Below are 15213 nucleotides of genomic sequence, written 5' to 3'. Positions count from 1 at the left end.
CTGCCGGGACAGCCTGAACAAAAGCCTTGCCAGGGCTTTGCACAACCCCAGCTGAGCCATCAGGCAAGCGCTCAGCAAACAAAAGGTAACGCCATTTCAAGGGTCGCCAGAGGCACGTGTTGCCCGCAGGGTCCCCGAAGAGAAGCTGGGGGCTGCCGGGGAGGAGGAGCAGGGCGAGTGCAAATTTCCACTTGGAGGCTTCACATTAAGACACTCCAAAGGAGGCATCGGGGGGTTTAAAGCTTCCATCAATCCACGCGTGCACAGCTGCAGAGCGAGGCCGTCTCGTGTCTCCCGTGGCCCAGAGGAAGAACTGCAGCCCCAGCTGCGCTGTGTTACAGAGATCCAACCGGGCAGCAGAGCACGCTGACCTCCTCTGCTCCCTTCCTCACTGTCCCAGCTCCCAGCCCGTTCCCGTGCCCCTCGGAGCCCAGCCCGGGCTGCATGAACTGCCGCCCTGGTTGCAGCCCGTCTGGGCCAGCAAACCTGCTGCGCTGAGCGGGAGCTGGAGCCGGGACCAGGGTCCCGCCTGGGGTACGGCAGTGCGGGTTCCGCCCCGTCCGGGGCCGCTCCCCGCTCCTCTCCCGGTGCTGCTGGCAGGGGGCAGGAAGCGTGCGCTCCTCTGCACGAGCCACGAAGGGCACCTACCTTGGGTGCGGAGCAGGCTGCTCCCAGCTCTGGTGCAGGTAGCCGGGCTCCTCGGAGTCGCGTAGAGCAGAGGACGCCGAGTGCCCTGAGCCCGGAGCTGGCCGCAGGACGGCCTTGGTGCACCTCCTGCCACCGCGGTGCTGCCCGGATGGCTTCCAGCCAGGCTCTCGCCTCTTCCGCACAGGCTCAGGAAGGCAGGAATTCCCACAACGATCACGCCCAGAGCTCGTTTTCATGGCACATCTGCCCCCGGGGGATGGCGAAGGGAAGGGGTGCGGGGGAGGAGGGAGGGAGGAATGGGGGCTGTGTTTTGTTACGCTAATGAAGCATCGCTTTCTGCCGGCTCTCTTTGCTTCCTTCGGTGGGGACATTCGCACACCCTTGTCATCAGGCATCCCTCCCTTGCTGTCCTGGCGTTCCTTTCACTCCTCTCCCCCACGAGTATGTCCCAGCAAGAGGCAATCTCCGGTACAGCACCAGAGGACATTCTGTGTTGAACAGAACTCTTGCAATGGAACCGAGCTGTGGGTAGGAGCTTTACCCAGAAGCTGCTGTAAGAATACGACTTTCCCCAGATCCTTGTCTAAGGGTCCTAATAAGTCTTCTGTGCAGCGATACCTTGCGGTTCTGTGTGGGTTTGTGGTCCGTATGGCTGGCCATACCTACCCTTGAGTTGCACCGGGCAGTGTACTTGGGGGTGACCTCACTGGAAGAAAAGCAGTGTGCAAACTGCAATGGGAAATTGCATTTAGGAAAGCAGGATATTGAGGTTCGTTTTCTGGTGGATATGGGTGCTTCTTACTACCCATAGATGGTTTTGTAACAGTAGTAGATGCTACTGCCCAATGGGAAAAGGTTTCCTTTTTTGGATTAATTAAACATAAGCTAAGAAAACAAGCAGGAATACAGAAATTCTTGTACCTGCCAGGTTACTCTGGCAAGAAATTGAATAAAACTGGAGCTAAGAGTGCAACGATATTGACTGATTAAAAACTGTAACTCTGGCTTTAACACAAACTGGGCAAAACAATGTTGTACCCCCAGGAGTTACAGCAATCTCAAATATGATACACTTAGTGGTGTGGGCATCAGGGCCAAAAATGAAGCCCTAAATAGAAGTTAAAAGCAAGAGCTTGCCTAGTCAGCGTAAAGCGGTGCCCTTTGAGGGTATGGGACTGTAGAAGGATAAAAGAAATAATAGGTAACTTTTTGGAGTTTGGATTCCAATTTTGATAGCAAGTGCTGTAGTTTGGTACAAGACTTGAGGGCAAGTACTAGAATAGTTGAATGGATACACTCAGTGGTGGCAAATCCATGCACTTTATTAACCAAGTTAAGGAACAAAAAGATTAAGTTTACCTTCTGGATTTGAGGGATGTCTCTTCTGCCTGGTTTGGCCAAAGGAAGCCTAAGGTTATTTGCCTTTGAAAAGGAATGCCCTGATATGGGGAGAAGAGTCTCAGTTAACCTGGACAGTGTTACCCAGGGTTGTGAGAACAGCTGAATGATGGTCAACTCATGAGCCTGAGATCTGGGATCCTCCATCCTAGGGTGGAACTTTACTGCAGCACGTGGCTGCCACAGCAACAAAAGGACTGTGTACAATAGACTGAGAGTTTGCTGAGTTTCTTGGTTTACAGAAAGCACAAATAACTCAACAGCAAGTGACATATTTGGGAAATGAGATTACAGCTGGACTTTGAACCTTAAGGACTGCCAGGAAAAAAGTCATCTGCCAAACCCCTGAGCTGCAAATTGCCAAGGAAGTGAGTAAGGGATGGCCAGGGTGCCTGAGGGCGGTGGCTGCACTGGTACTTGTGGGAATACAAGAAAAGCTGTTCAGAGCAGCAGCTGTGGAGCAAGATAAACAGCATGAGAACCAAGGACACCTCTGCAAGGAGAAGAAGGGTCTCAGAGCTCTGATTGGATACGTGCCTGCATGGACAGTTGAAAAGGGTTATGTAGAATGCTTTGTTGACATGTAAAGGTGGTTGGGAAAGTTGTAAGGGCGGACGGGAAAGTTAGAAAATAACAACTTGTGAAGGTCTATAAGGGATGTGAGAACTTGTAATAAACGATTTGGATCGTTCACATCTGAGTCCGTGCCTCAAACGCTGCAAATGTGGTGCTGATAGGTTGATGGTTGGACTTGTTCTTAGAGGTATTTCCAACCGTAATGATTTTTTTATTCTATGAGGTTTAAGGACTCCAAGACAGTATCAGTGAATACTTCATTCATGGCTTGAAAGCTGAAGCTCGAAGCTGCTGAGGTTGAATGAGGAAGAGTATGTCCTTTGATCTGAAAAACTGATTGAAAACTGATCTTGAACAGACTTTCTCAACAGGATACTCTTTGGTTGGGACAAATACAGAGGAGTGTATTTGTGATTTTTCTTGCGCAGGGTCAGTGATCAGTGTCTGCACAACAGTTTTAGGAAACAAGAAAAGAGAAACAAAAAAAACTGCACGGGACCTAAGTAAAATGAATTCTTAATGACTGACTGTGCTAGTGAAACATATTGAGTAGCTTGAAGCTTAAGACAAAGGAGTTAATTGCTTTGTTGTATGTGACTATATGAAGGGTTGCTGTGAAGAAGAATAGTAAACTTGTTATATGGCAAACAGGCTATGAACTAGTGGTTGTATCAGTTAGGAAGATTCGTGTTAGTTACTGCCTTTGAGTAGTAAAGCTTGCAGAGTTTGGGAAGAATAGGTTGGAAAAGCTACAGAATTTTCATCAGTAACAGCTTAGACATATATTGGGGTTAGTCTAGTTATGGATTTTATTGCTGTAAGACATGAGGGATGGGCAAAATGACTTGTTCCTAGTCCCTCCCAGTGCTGTTATTCTGTGCTGCTTGTGTGTTTTCAGAAATCTATGTATTACTTACCATTGTGCCTTTGTTCTTTAGTTGTCATTAGTTGTGGCAAGGGTGACAGCCCTTTCTTCACTCTGTTTCCTTACTGTAGAATTAGGAAATTTACAAAGAGGAAAAAACGTGAATAGTCAGGAATATTTTGGAAAGTGTTTCCACTGTTAAACACTTCAGAATTTCTCAGAAATTCTGCATCCCAGCTGTAAAGAAAAGGCTTGTGCATAATTTCAAAGGGTTGAGAATACTTAATCCTGAAATTGTTTATTGGTTTTTTACTCTGTTTTGGCCTTGTACTTTGTCTCCAGTAGTATGTAGTTGGCACTCAGAAGTAATTTGATTCAGCTTGTCCTTCTGCACTGTTTGCTTTCTGTTCCGTTGTGCTGCTTTGCCTGTGGAGTCCTCTAGTCTGAGATCTGTTGTCTCACCTTGCCTGAATTCTGCCTCAACTGAATAGACATAGATTCAAAACCTGTGTTGCATTATTTTCTGGTTTCAGAAGTGTCCAGTCTTTTACTAGATAGACTTTCCTGGTTTTGAGTAACTTGCAAAACTGATAGTATTCCTGCCTGCTTCCCAAGAGTCTCTGTTTTTCAGACAAGGTTATGTTAACAAATCCATGAAACCCCAATAGAAATTCTGGACTCTTTGCTGTGTGTCTACTTGCATCTTCTGCTTTCTGCCCTTGTCTTTGTGATGTCTTCGTTTTGCACATCCTCTTTATTTGTCTTACTTGAGTAAATGAATCCATCTGTCACAATCTTCTCACCTGGATGTCTGAAAGTTCTCTTCCCGGCAGGGGATTTATTTCACTGTTTACCTCTTAACTTTTGTCCTTCCATTTCCTTCTCTGTTACTTTGGTTTTATTTGCTGCAACGCTTCCTCCTCTTTATTTTCAGGAGTACTTCTAATCTCTTAACATGAACTGTTTGTTCCTGTACTTCAGGTTCTCTTCAAAGATTTTTTCCATATCTCTTCTTTGACTTTGATTAATGTTAACTGTTGAGATTTTTCTGGATGTATTCCCAAGACTCAGTCTGAGGTTTAAAATCCATCCAGTAGTACTACTGAATTCAAGTCTGCAATTCAGAATTGCATCGTTTGTAGAGCAGGGCCTTTTTAGAATTGAATTCAGTGGGATGTGAACAGAAGACTCAGGGCAGCAGGGTCTGTTTTAGTTGGATAAGGCTTTTGGTTAACTTTTCTCATTCCTGTAGATATGGATTTATCTTGTTTCATCTACACGCAAAACTTTGTAGTGTAATCAGTTACATAAAAATACATTCTCTTCCCTTCCTGTGTTTCTAGTTCTGTCTTAGTAATTTTCTTGGAATGTGTTAGCACAGTCCTGCTTCATGTAGTTCCTGTCCTTGTTTTTCTGTTCCTCCTGCTTTCCCTAGTCCTGTTCTGATAACCTCAGAAGTACTCTCTGTTCTTCTTAATTTCTACATGCCTAAATAGAATTGTCTCCTCAACACCAAACCTGAAATGTTTTTGTGTTATCTTAGCAGCCCAAAAGTAAATACCAGGTTAGTTTTTATGAGAATTTCCTTTTCAGTGTCAGAATCTGAGCTTGGTTTACCAGAAGAGCTCAGGAAAACTAATGTTTATTAAAAATCAGTGTATTCTGTAACTCCACCACGTTCGGCATGGTGCAGTTTAGGTTCAATGGAATACAGTATTCTCCTGAAGCTTTGAGATGTTTGTCTTTTTGATTAATGGAAATGGTGGAAAGCATTGTACTTGAATTGCAGGTGTTGTGCTTCTTCCAAGGATTATGAAAATCAGCTGTATTGTCTGGTGCCTTGGGAAAAATACAGCAGGAATTGAAAAGTCCTGCCAGGTTTCATGCTTTTGTTTTGCATGTGGTAGTATTGAGCTATTAAGAAAGACTTCAGATGTTGTGCGGTACAGCTCGTATTTCCTATCTGCTTAAAGGGAGAAGCAAAGTCTTTGATACTGCTACAGCTGTTGGATGTGAAGCTTTAATTAAAAAGTTCTTTGCTTTGTTTGGTAGCAATAGCTAAATATCCTGTTGAAGGAAATGTAACTTTTTTTAATCAGGGGTGATTAAATTCTTATGATCACGTTAGCAGATGTTTTGGGACAGATCTTAAACGAAAGTTTTAACAGTCATATCTGTTTTCATTGCTTACATGTCCATTACCAGTACTTGTGGGTCTGTTTAACATGTTTTTCTTTGCTCCGTGTAATTATTATTTTTTCAACAAAATAACAGTACTTTGTGCTTTTACTGTGCATTCTGCTATTATCTTATTGTAAAACATGGGACCCCATTGTAATGCATCTATGAGGGCTGCTCTGAAAGTAATGCCTCCTATTTTATTATGTCAGCCCATGACATCAGAGGCAGATGTTAGTGGGATGGCAGTAGAGGTTGAACCTCCCCGCCAGTATTCCATTACATTTTATTACTGTGCAATGAAAGCTTTGCTTCTATCATAAGCATGTATCCTTCTCAGTGTCTAGCTTCAGCAGTAGAGGTTTTCACAGAGCTCTGAGAGCAGAGCTACACTTTAAAACTGGTGAGTCTGCCCCATGGGTTGGAAGTGATAAGCTTGGCTTTTGTTTGTAACTTTGTGACAGCTGCTCAAGAGTGGGGTTATTCTCATGTGTGCATTAACAGATAGCTTATTACCTGCTGGTGAAGATTAGTTAAGCATCCATAAATGTTGACGGTTTTTGTCATCACCAGGCATAATGTTAGGATTTAAATGCATTCCCAAAGTGGAAAACGCTCATGAAGATTTCTGTTTGATTGTTTTCAGAGTTGTGGGTTATACTGCTTTCTTTTAATGGGCTTGCTATGACAAATATAAAGCCTGTTCTTTTCAGCCTTTAGTTTACTAGCTATTAACAACAGAATATTTACAGTGAAAAAGATCTAAGGGGATAAACACATTATATTTTAGCACCTCAACATTTGCAAAAAATAAATGGACAAAACCACCTCCCTTCCCACTACAGCACTTATCTGGCAGAACTGGTTGGATTGCTTCTGTTCTCTTAGCTCTTGGGGCTGTTGTTTTGCCACTCATAGAACTGCTTCCCATGAGTTTATGTTGTGTTTGCACTGGAGGGGTTGAGAAGCAGCTGAAACTGTCAGCTTCATTCTTGTCCTGCATCCCACTGAATGTGAGCTGTGTATGAACTCAATAAGCAAATACGATTTTTGGTATTGCATTAAGTATATTCCTGTGCTGTGCTCTGGTGGTATGTAACTGTTCAGGCTTTGACATTATTAATGGAAGCATGCCTGACTTCAGCATGTGCAAGGCTTAATCATGAGCATCTAACCCATCTTTTAACAATGAGGCAGAGTTCAAGTAGATTTGCAGGTGATCAGTTGTGCAAGACAAAACTGAATTCCTTCTTTGATAGAACAACCAATTCCTTTTTTCCTCCAGACAAAGAGAAGAGATGTAGTCCCATATGTCATACTTCACTTGTGCTCTTGAGGCTGTGCCAGACAGTAAACAGCTAATTCATGTAAAAGAGATGATCGTTGCGAGAGTTGGTGTTTACTGAAGGAAACAACTGCTTGTGGTTCTTTTTTTTATTTAGGGCAACCACCTCAAAAGCCATAAACAACAACAAAAATTCCTGCAGGAGTGATTGGAACGAGAAATGTTGGCAATAAGGGGATTTTCCAAGGGCTCAAATTGAGGGCTAGTCTTGCACTGTTTGCAGTAATGACCTTGGCACCAAAAACTCATTGGGATTTTCTTATGAGAATTTGTGGTGTGTTGTCAGTAGGTGACAACTGAGGAAATGCATGTGCAGCAGAATACATGCGTTTGGGACATGGTACAGATACAGAAAAACCAGTGAGACTGGGCATGTCAAGGCCAATAACAACCCTCCTGGGAGACAGTAGAAATCCTTACTGTTGCAGCATGGATAACTGGAGAGAAGTGAACAGGAGAGTGGAAGATGTATAGGGAAAGATATTCTGTGGAGAATAAGCTGCAATTAAGGCATTGTACAATGTTCTTCCAGCTGGAATATTACTTGCAGTTCTGGCTACTGTATTCAAGAAACATTGATTGAAGCTGCTTGGAATTCAATGAAGGGAATATTATGGGAATAAAGAGCCTGTTATGAAAGGACAGTAGAGAAGTTTTTCAGTCTGTGGATAAGATCTAATGGCTGGATAAAATAAATGTAAATGAATGGAAAAGCTCTTGCCTCTTAAGGTGGGATCCTGGAAGAGACTCTGTGGTCATTTGTCCAGTGTGTTTTCCCCCAACTCTTTCTGTACAGGGAGTGATATTGTTTAAACCTACCTTTATAAACGAATCAGTTGGGTATCTTACATGAGTTATTGCCTTTGTTTATAAACAGTATTGGACAGTATTGATTTATGTAATTGGAAATGAAAAATCATCATTATGAAGATTTTGTTTGGGACCTGAGCAAGGTCAGTTGAGCTCCCAACACACTGTGGAAGAAAACTTGTTTTTATTCTTGTGAATTATTTTTTTAATCTCTAATGTCGTTCTGAGAACACTGTTACATCCCTAAAAGGCAGCAGCATATTTAAATTATCCCAGTAATGAATAATTATATACAGTAATGAATAATAATAGTTTCATTATAAGTGTTAAAATTTTCACTGATAGTTTAAAAAAAGGAAATGCTATTTATCAGATGTCAAAAACAGGATAATTTACCAAATGCAGAAATTTAGGATTTAGTGAAATTAATTCAGAATATTGGTGGCCTGTATTTGACTCCTGCATAGTTTGCAAGGTTCTTGCACATAAAAACTAGTTTTGTGGTATTTTTGCTTCTAATTCTACCCTCTTGTTAGCAATTTGTGGGTCAGGCTGGGTCACATCACACTTCATTTCAGTTTTCAGTTTCTTCTTACTTCATCTACTTTTATTCCTCCATCATACAGGTAGTTAGGGCAGTCGATATATGAATCGTTGTGGAGATGACTGTTCCTGTAACATTTGAAAGAAAAAATTGTTTTTTGATCAAGCGTTCCCAGTAAAAGATAAATAATTCTATGTGAACCAAAAAACTCTGAGTAACTAGTGAAATAAGTTGACCTTTTTCTTTCCAGTTTTGCAGGTAGGAAGACAAACCTGATGAGCTGAATGAGTTTTCTGTTTAGCTGCTGTGTCTGAAATAAAACTAGTTCATAGACTGCATGCAATTTCAGTTATTCATTGGTGGGGTATTTCTTGTTTTGCTTGTAGTTGCCTTGTGGTCACCGGTGTGAAGAGATTTGCCATTCAGGTGATTGTCCTCTGAACTGCAGCCAGAAGGTTAAACTCAAGTGTCCTTGTAAGCGACTGAAAAAGGTAAGTTTTGAAGTTGCAGTTCTGAGAGTGACACATTTTCTTTGTATGTTCCTAGGCTTGTGTACATGGATTGTCTCTGGTCAAGACTGGAATAGAATCAGTTACTTGAGCAGAGCAGCAACAGCAGCTGAAAGTCTGGGTGGAACAATCAAAATATTCACTAAGGAACATAAAATTCATTGTAGAAAATGTTAGCTCCCAGATTTGCAATACCTTTCTCTTCAAGCACACTTCAATTTTTGTAGTTCCATTAGGAAAATAATCAGATGATCTGGAGTGATTTAAGAAGTCAAAGCACATTTTCCTCATTAGGAACTGAGAAGTTTATAATTACATAAATTGGAACAGTCACAGATGTTTTGAATTCCTAATTGATGGTTGTCTGAGGCCCTTAAAGCAAACAGAGGCATCAGCATCCTTAGCTTTCAGCAGAGATAAAGGACAAAGCTTATAGCTATCAAGTATGATGAGGGGAAAACCAGAGGCTGCTGTGACCTCTTGACAAGTGTTAACTTAATGAAAAATTCACTATCTGGCTTGAACAAAGCATGCTTAAATTATTTTCAAGACCCGGTTAACTTCTGAGCTTTCCACACAGATGCAGTTTCCCCAGAGTTCTTAGCTTCTCCAAGAAATGTCTTCAGAAATCTCAGATCTTGCAGGGCGCACGTTCAAGAGAAAGGATGGTAATGCCCAGAGTACATGCTTCAAATTGAGCAGTCTCTGCTTATAAATAACTACTTTGTTTATTTGTAAGTTGAAATGTTGACTTCTGCTGAGGATAAATTATTTGGTTGTGACTAAGTGCTCTTACTAATTTCAGTTTATCTTACTCTACTGTGTTCAGTAAAATCAATAATATCATTGGTTGCGTGTATACTTCTGCTTCTTGTTCCTTAAGATATAGGTTTACAGTTGGACTTGATGATCTTTGAGGTCTTGTTTCTTATGCCAGACTTAATTGAATAAGGAAGATGGGTATTTCCATGATAGCTCTGTTACATCTAGTTGTTGCTGTCCCTAATTTTCATACTATTTTTGGAAAACTGAAATGTGTCATCATCTTCTGCTGAGTTCTGACGCTGTATAGCTATTTCAGACCAGTTCAGATTTTATTGTCCCAGAGTGCCGGGATGTCTTCAGTGATTATGTGGATGTCCAACTGAAATGTGGTAGCAAGAAGCAATGAAATTAATGTTTAGGATGCTCACTTTTCACTTTTACAGTGGCCTGAAATGGAACATTCCAGATCTGCTATTCTGAAAGTTTTATGGTCCTTAAATATGATGACGGTTACTTTTTTCCCCCCCCTCAATCTTGTAAATTTGATTTTAATAAGGTGGAAAGGTTGTTATGAGTTAATTATATAATTAATAAAAATTAATTCTTATATGATGACAGCCCACTTATTTAAATAGCCACGAAGTGATCCTTCTGATGCCTAGTGAAATGGTGTCTCCCTTCAGAAAGAGAAGAAAACACTATCCCCACCTTAAATATCATCTCACTGTTTCCAGGTCAAGCCCCAAATCCATGCTCTCTTTTGTACAGAGAGCTACAGTGTAGAGGGTAAATGATGGTAGAACCAATAAGCCACTGATAATTGGACTGTGTATTAGTTGCAGCTAATCTGACTGCAGAAATATGACTCGTTTCTGTAGTGTGAAAGATGAGGTCTTTTAACGTTTGCTTTATGCATCTGCCCTTGTCTGAGATCGTAATTAGGGTATCTTTGATTCCAGAAGGTCCTTATGCATATTTGCTTGGAGCTGCATTCTTACAGCAGATAGTGTACTTCTTTCTTAGCTTGGATAGGATAGTGTACCTGTATATTTAGTCTTCTGTGCCTGCAGCTTGTGATCTTGAAGATAAGGAGAAACAGAATTGAGTACCTAATATTTGCAGCTGAATTCTCCTCTACCAGTCTTCAGTCTGTGTATACTACTGGTGAAGTTGGGGGTTGACAGGACACGTATTCCAAGCTGCTCTGTAAATATGCCTCATCTGAACCATCACAATTAATATCAAATGTAGGAGCTCATAATTTGAGTGCAAAACAGGAGGATTTTTTCTTCCTTTTCTGGTGTTGAAGTTAACTGTTGCATCATGAGGCTATGCATGTAAACATGCAAGGTCGTATAAACCACTTGAATCTGTAACCCACAACTTGTAGTGGACCATATTCTTAACCATCTAGGCAGGTGGTTTATCTCAGCATGCTGGAATTGCTCTGAAGAAGTTAGTTTTTGGATTTTGCTGTATGCTATGAAAATTGTTCTGCATATTGTCAGAAAGCATGAAAACCAGAATAGATTCTGGCTATGTTACTGTGCTTTCCTGACAAAATTCTTCATAGGCAAGTAGTATAGATTATAAGATTATAACTTTCTCTCTGTGCTGGTATTCTGTTTTGGTTTTGTTGGTGGTTTTTTTGGTTTTTTTTTTTTTCTGTTGTTGTTTGTTTGTTTGTTTGTTTGTTTTGGCCTTCAATGTAAGGGGGAGGAAGGAGAAGGAAGTAGGGGAGATCTTCCCATGACCAGAACTTGCCCTGTAGTTTCAGCCAGTTTAGAGAATTGATACAAAGTTTCAGAAGAGTTACTTATTAGTTACTTTGCATGGTATCTTTTGTAACAGTTCACAAGGTTATATTGCTTTGTCTTAAATAAATAAGTGAAAAAAAAAACAAGAAAAATTAAACTGAACCACTTGATTTATTCTTGATTCAGTTTAGCTTATCAGAAAGAAGGAAAATAGAAAAGGATGCTTGAATACAGTTACAGTTTCAAATAATATTTATTTATTAGCTTCATTCTGTAAATATACCGAATAAAATTGTTTTACAATTTTCCCAACAAAATGAACGTTATAATTAAATTTTTATATAGGGAAATGAATTACAAACAATTCAATTTATACTTAACAGGAAGTACAGTGCAGCAAGATACAAGAAGGCCAAGTTTCACTGGAGTGTGATGTGTTATGCAAGGAAATGAAACGGAAGGCGTCTGAGGTGGTGTATCCATTTTAGTTATGTTGTCTTCATTGCCTTGAGAAAAGTTGGAAAAAACAGGCAGATCGTTATTTTTTCAAGACAGTAATAGCAAGAAATGCAGTGTAACTCAGCGTACAGTTTAATGGCACATTTAATTTTTGGACTATTGAATCTGGCTTATTGCTGAGAATTGCACTACTTGTAGATAGTGTCAACTCACTTGATGAAACACTGTGTTAAGGTAATGCTCTATTACCTCTTTATTTTTAATGTACATTGGAACTGGAGATTTCCTCTTCAGCCAAGAAGTGCTAATCAATGATAATAAAATCATTACTGCTAGTGAGAGCTATAGAAGCACTTCATTTAGGCCTTACTTTTACTTTGAAGGTTAGCAAAGTGTTATCTTGTGTGTTCCTGTCACACAGTATTAGGTGACTGCCACAATTACAGAGAGCTTTCAGCAACTGCATGTGCTTTTCAGCCCATTGTAAACATGGATGCTCTCCAATAATTTTGTTTGAAGTAAAGAAACTGCTGCATAATCTCACCTAAAGAGACAGAGTATCCACATTGTTTCTCTAGGCCTTTTATGGAAACATGAGGAAGTGGTGCATGAACTGGTTAAGTTTCTGGCATTTAATTTGCTGTCTTGAATGCTATGTAACAGTTCTGTAGAGTGATCAGTTGTAGTTCCAGGTTTTATTTTTCATAAAACTTTCTGATGGTGAAGCAAATGTAATTGCATTGACAGTTTCCATTACGACAAGAGCAGTCGAACAATATGAGTATGCATTATCCAATATGTCATTTGGTACAAAAGTGGAGATTTCCTTTTGCTCTAGCAGTCAGGGCATATTTAATTACTTGGAATGAAGTGTGTGAGTGTAAATTACATACATATATAAGGATTTACCCGTCAGTGTACAGTGTGCTGAATTGAGGATTGAGTTACTGAAAGCTTAGAGAGTGACTTTATTAAGGAATTTTCCTTGGTATTAATGAATATATATATTTATATTTTCCCCAGGTTTTATATTTGTCAGTTGAATTTTCCAGTTAGTCAGAAGTTTAGTTTTATAACATGGTAGCGTCTCTTATGTTCCGTGTTTTTCAAACATGAATTGATAGAGGTTTCTCACAGAATGTTTTAGAATCTGAGTAAGCTCACAGCTCACTTGGTGAAGGTTTTGCTCGCTTTTCTGAGAACTGTTCTATAAATTATGGCTCTGTAAGATAATAGTTTTACCTGCTTTTACAACAGTTACTTATCACTTTGTATGTCTGGACAGATAAAAGAGGCAGAAGCCAAAGCTGTTATTGAAGAGGAGAAACGAAGACAACAGGTATCAAACTTAATTCTTCTTCCCCCCCAACCTCGTTGTGTTAATAAATCACTTGACGCACGTGCAGCCCAATCTGTATACTTTATATAGTGTTTCTCCCAGTTACTGCTTTCAGCTGTTATGTTGTCCTTAGGTATGTGCCATGAGTGATCTACAGTGGTTAAAAGCAAGTATATTTTCTCTTAACAGTTCTCACATCTGTGGGCAAAATGGTAATCATTTGATGTCGCATTAGAATAACTGTATAATGTATACATATATTTAAATACAAAATACTTCTGATTTTTATCCATCATTTTATAATTCCTTAAATTCACAGAATTACTAAGTAGCCTCTGTAAGGTTGAATTACTGAGTGAAACTTCTTACTTACTCCCCTTCGTGAGAGTGAAGAAACCTAAATTGGTCTCTGTCCTTCAAGTTCTGGTGGGAGTGGGGAATTTTTTTGTCATTGCTGGCTCTGGTGAATGTGTGTTGTCAGCACTGTAATCCAAGAAGCTTCTGTGCCAGCTGCCTGGAAATACTATCACTAATCTTGTTTCAGAAATTAACCGTAAGCTTGGTTGCTGGTGACAGCAAACTCAGGTTTATCATTTGGGCGCTGCAGCCTCAATGCACTCCTTCCCAACAGGCTTGTATGCCTGAGACAGAGCACAGACCCCCCCGGTTGTACACCCCCCATCGGACCCCCCCCCACATTAGATCCCCCCCCATTGTATCCCCCCCCCCATTGAATCCCCCCGCCCTCCATTGTATCCCCCCGTTGTACCCCCCCCCCCTCCCCCACTGAACCCCCCCCATCGGACCCCCACCCCATTAGATCCCCCCCATTGGACCCCCCCCGGTCTATCCCCCCCCTATTGGACCCCGCCGTTCGATCCCCCCCCCCATCGGACCCCCCCGGTCCCGGTCCGTCCCCACTCACCGCTTCCTCCTACGGGGCTGCCAACACCTCCGCACTTTACGGCGACGCTGTCGCAAAAGCGCCGCACCCCGCTGCGCTTTACGGCGCGCCGCGAACTGCAATTCCCAGTGTCCCCCGCGCTGCGCCGTGTTACGTCTCTCCGGGGACTGCAACTCCCAGCGTCCCCCGCGCGGCGCAGGCGCAGAGCGCGCGGTGTGAAAAAGGCGGGAAGGCGTCGGGCGGGAGCTGAGGTGAAGCAAAATGGCGGCGGGGCCGGGAAGGGCCTTGGGGCGGGATGGGCGCCATTGGGCCTCGTTATAGCGGGATAACGGTGTTATTCTGGGACGTGGAGTGAGAGAGACCGGGCGGTCAGGGGGGATTTGAGGGGAAATAGTGAGGAAATAATGCTCAATGGGCGTGTGTTCCCCTCAGGTGAGCGGCGCCATGGGCAAAAGGAGGAGCAGCCAGGTGACAGGTAATGACTTAAAATGGCCTCAAAATGGCCAAAAAATGGCCTTAAAATGGTCTCAAAATGTCCTCCAATGGGCCTCCAAGCGGTCTCAAAATGGCCACCAAATGGCCTCCAAGCAGCCGCAAAATGGCCTCAAAATGGCCACCAAATGGTCACAAAATGGTTTCCAAAGGGCCTCAAAATGGCCACAAAATGGCGTCCAAGCAGCTGCTGTTCCTCTTGCAGGTGTTGACCACCATGATGGCCCCAATGTCAAAGTCAGGGCAGGACTGAGGGGAGACAACAAGGGGGGGGATGACTATAGTGGGGACAGCAATATGGTGGACAGCAAGGGGGGGGACATCAATGGAGGGGGCACAAATGGAGGGGACACTAATAGAGGGGACAGCAATATGGTGGGCAGCAATATGGTGGACAGCAATATGGAGGACACTAATGGGGGGGACACTAATATGGGGGACAGCAAGGGGGGGGACATCAATGGAGGGGGCACAAATGGAGGGGACACTAATAGAGGGGACACCAATATGGGGGACAGCAATATGGTGGGCAGCAATATGGTGGACAGCAATATGGAGGACACTAATGGGGGGGACACTAATATGGGGGACAGCAAGGGGGGGGACATCAATGGAGGGTACACT

The 15213-nt window shown here is 42.1% G+C and overlaps 1 long non-coding RNA gene across 2 annotated transcripts; it reads right to left on the bottom strand.

Moving 5' to 3' along the window:
- Positions 1–11629: 11629 nt before the first annotated feature.
- On the bottom strand, positions 11630–14228 carry LOC146757027 (uncharacterized). 2 transcript variants are annotated; one of them, XR_014936987.1, is made up of 2 exons: positions 14119–14228; positions 11630–13703 (listed from the first exon to the last, which is right to left on the bottom strand). It is a non-coding gene; the product is annotated as an uncharacterized LOC146757027 (long non-coding RNA). The 2 variants fall into 2 exon arrangements; XR_014936986.1 differs by having other exon boundaries at positions 11630–13716; positions 14119–14181.
- Positions 14229–15213: the final 985 nt, after the last annotated feature.

The sequence above is a fragment of the Coturnix japonica genome, chromosome 24 (genome assembly GCF_054131305.1).
Source record: "Coturnix japonica strain WE chromosome 24, WE-NBRP24, whole genome shotgun sequence".
Taxonomy (NCBI): Eukaryota; Metazoa; Chordata; class Aves; order Galliformes; family Phasianidae; genus Coturnix; species Coturnix japonica.
Note: the sequence above shows the minus strand (reverse complement) of the source record. Positions and strands in the feature narration are given on the sequence as shown.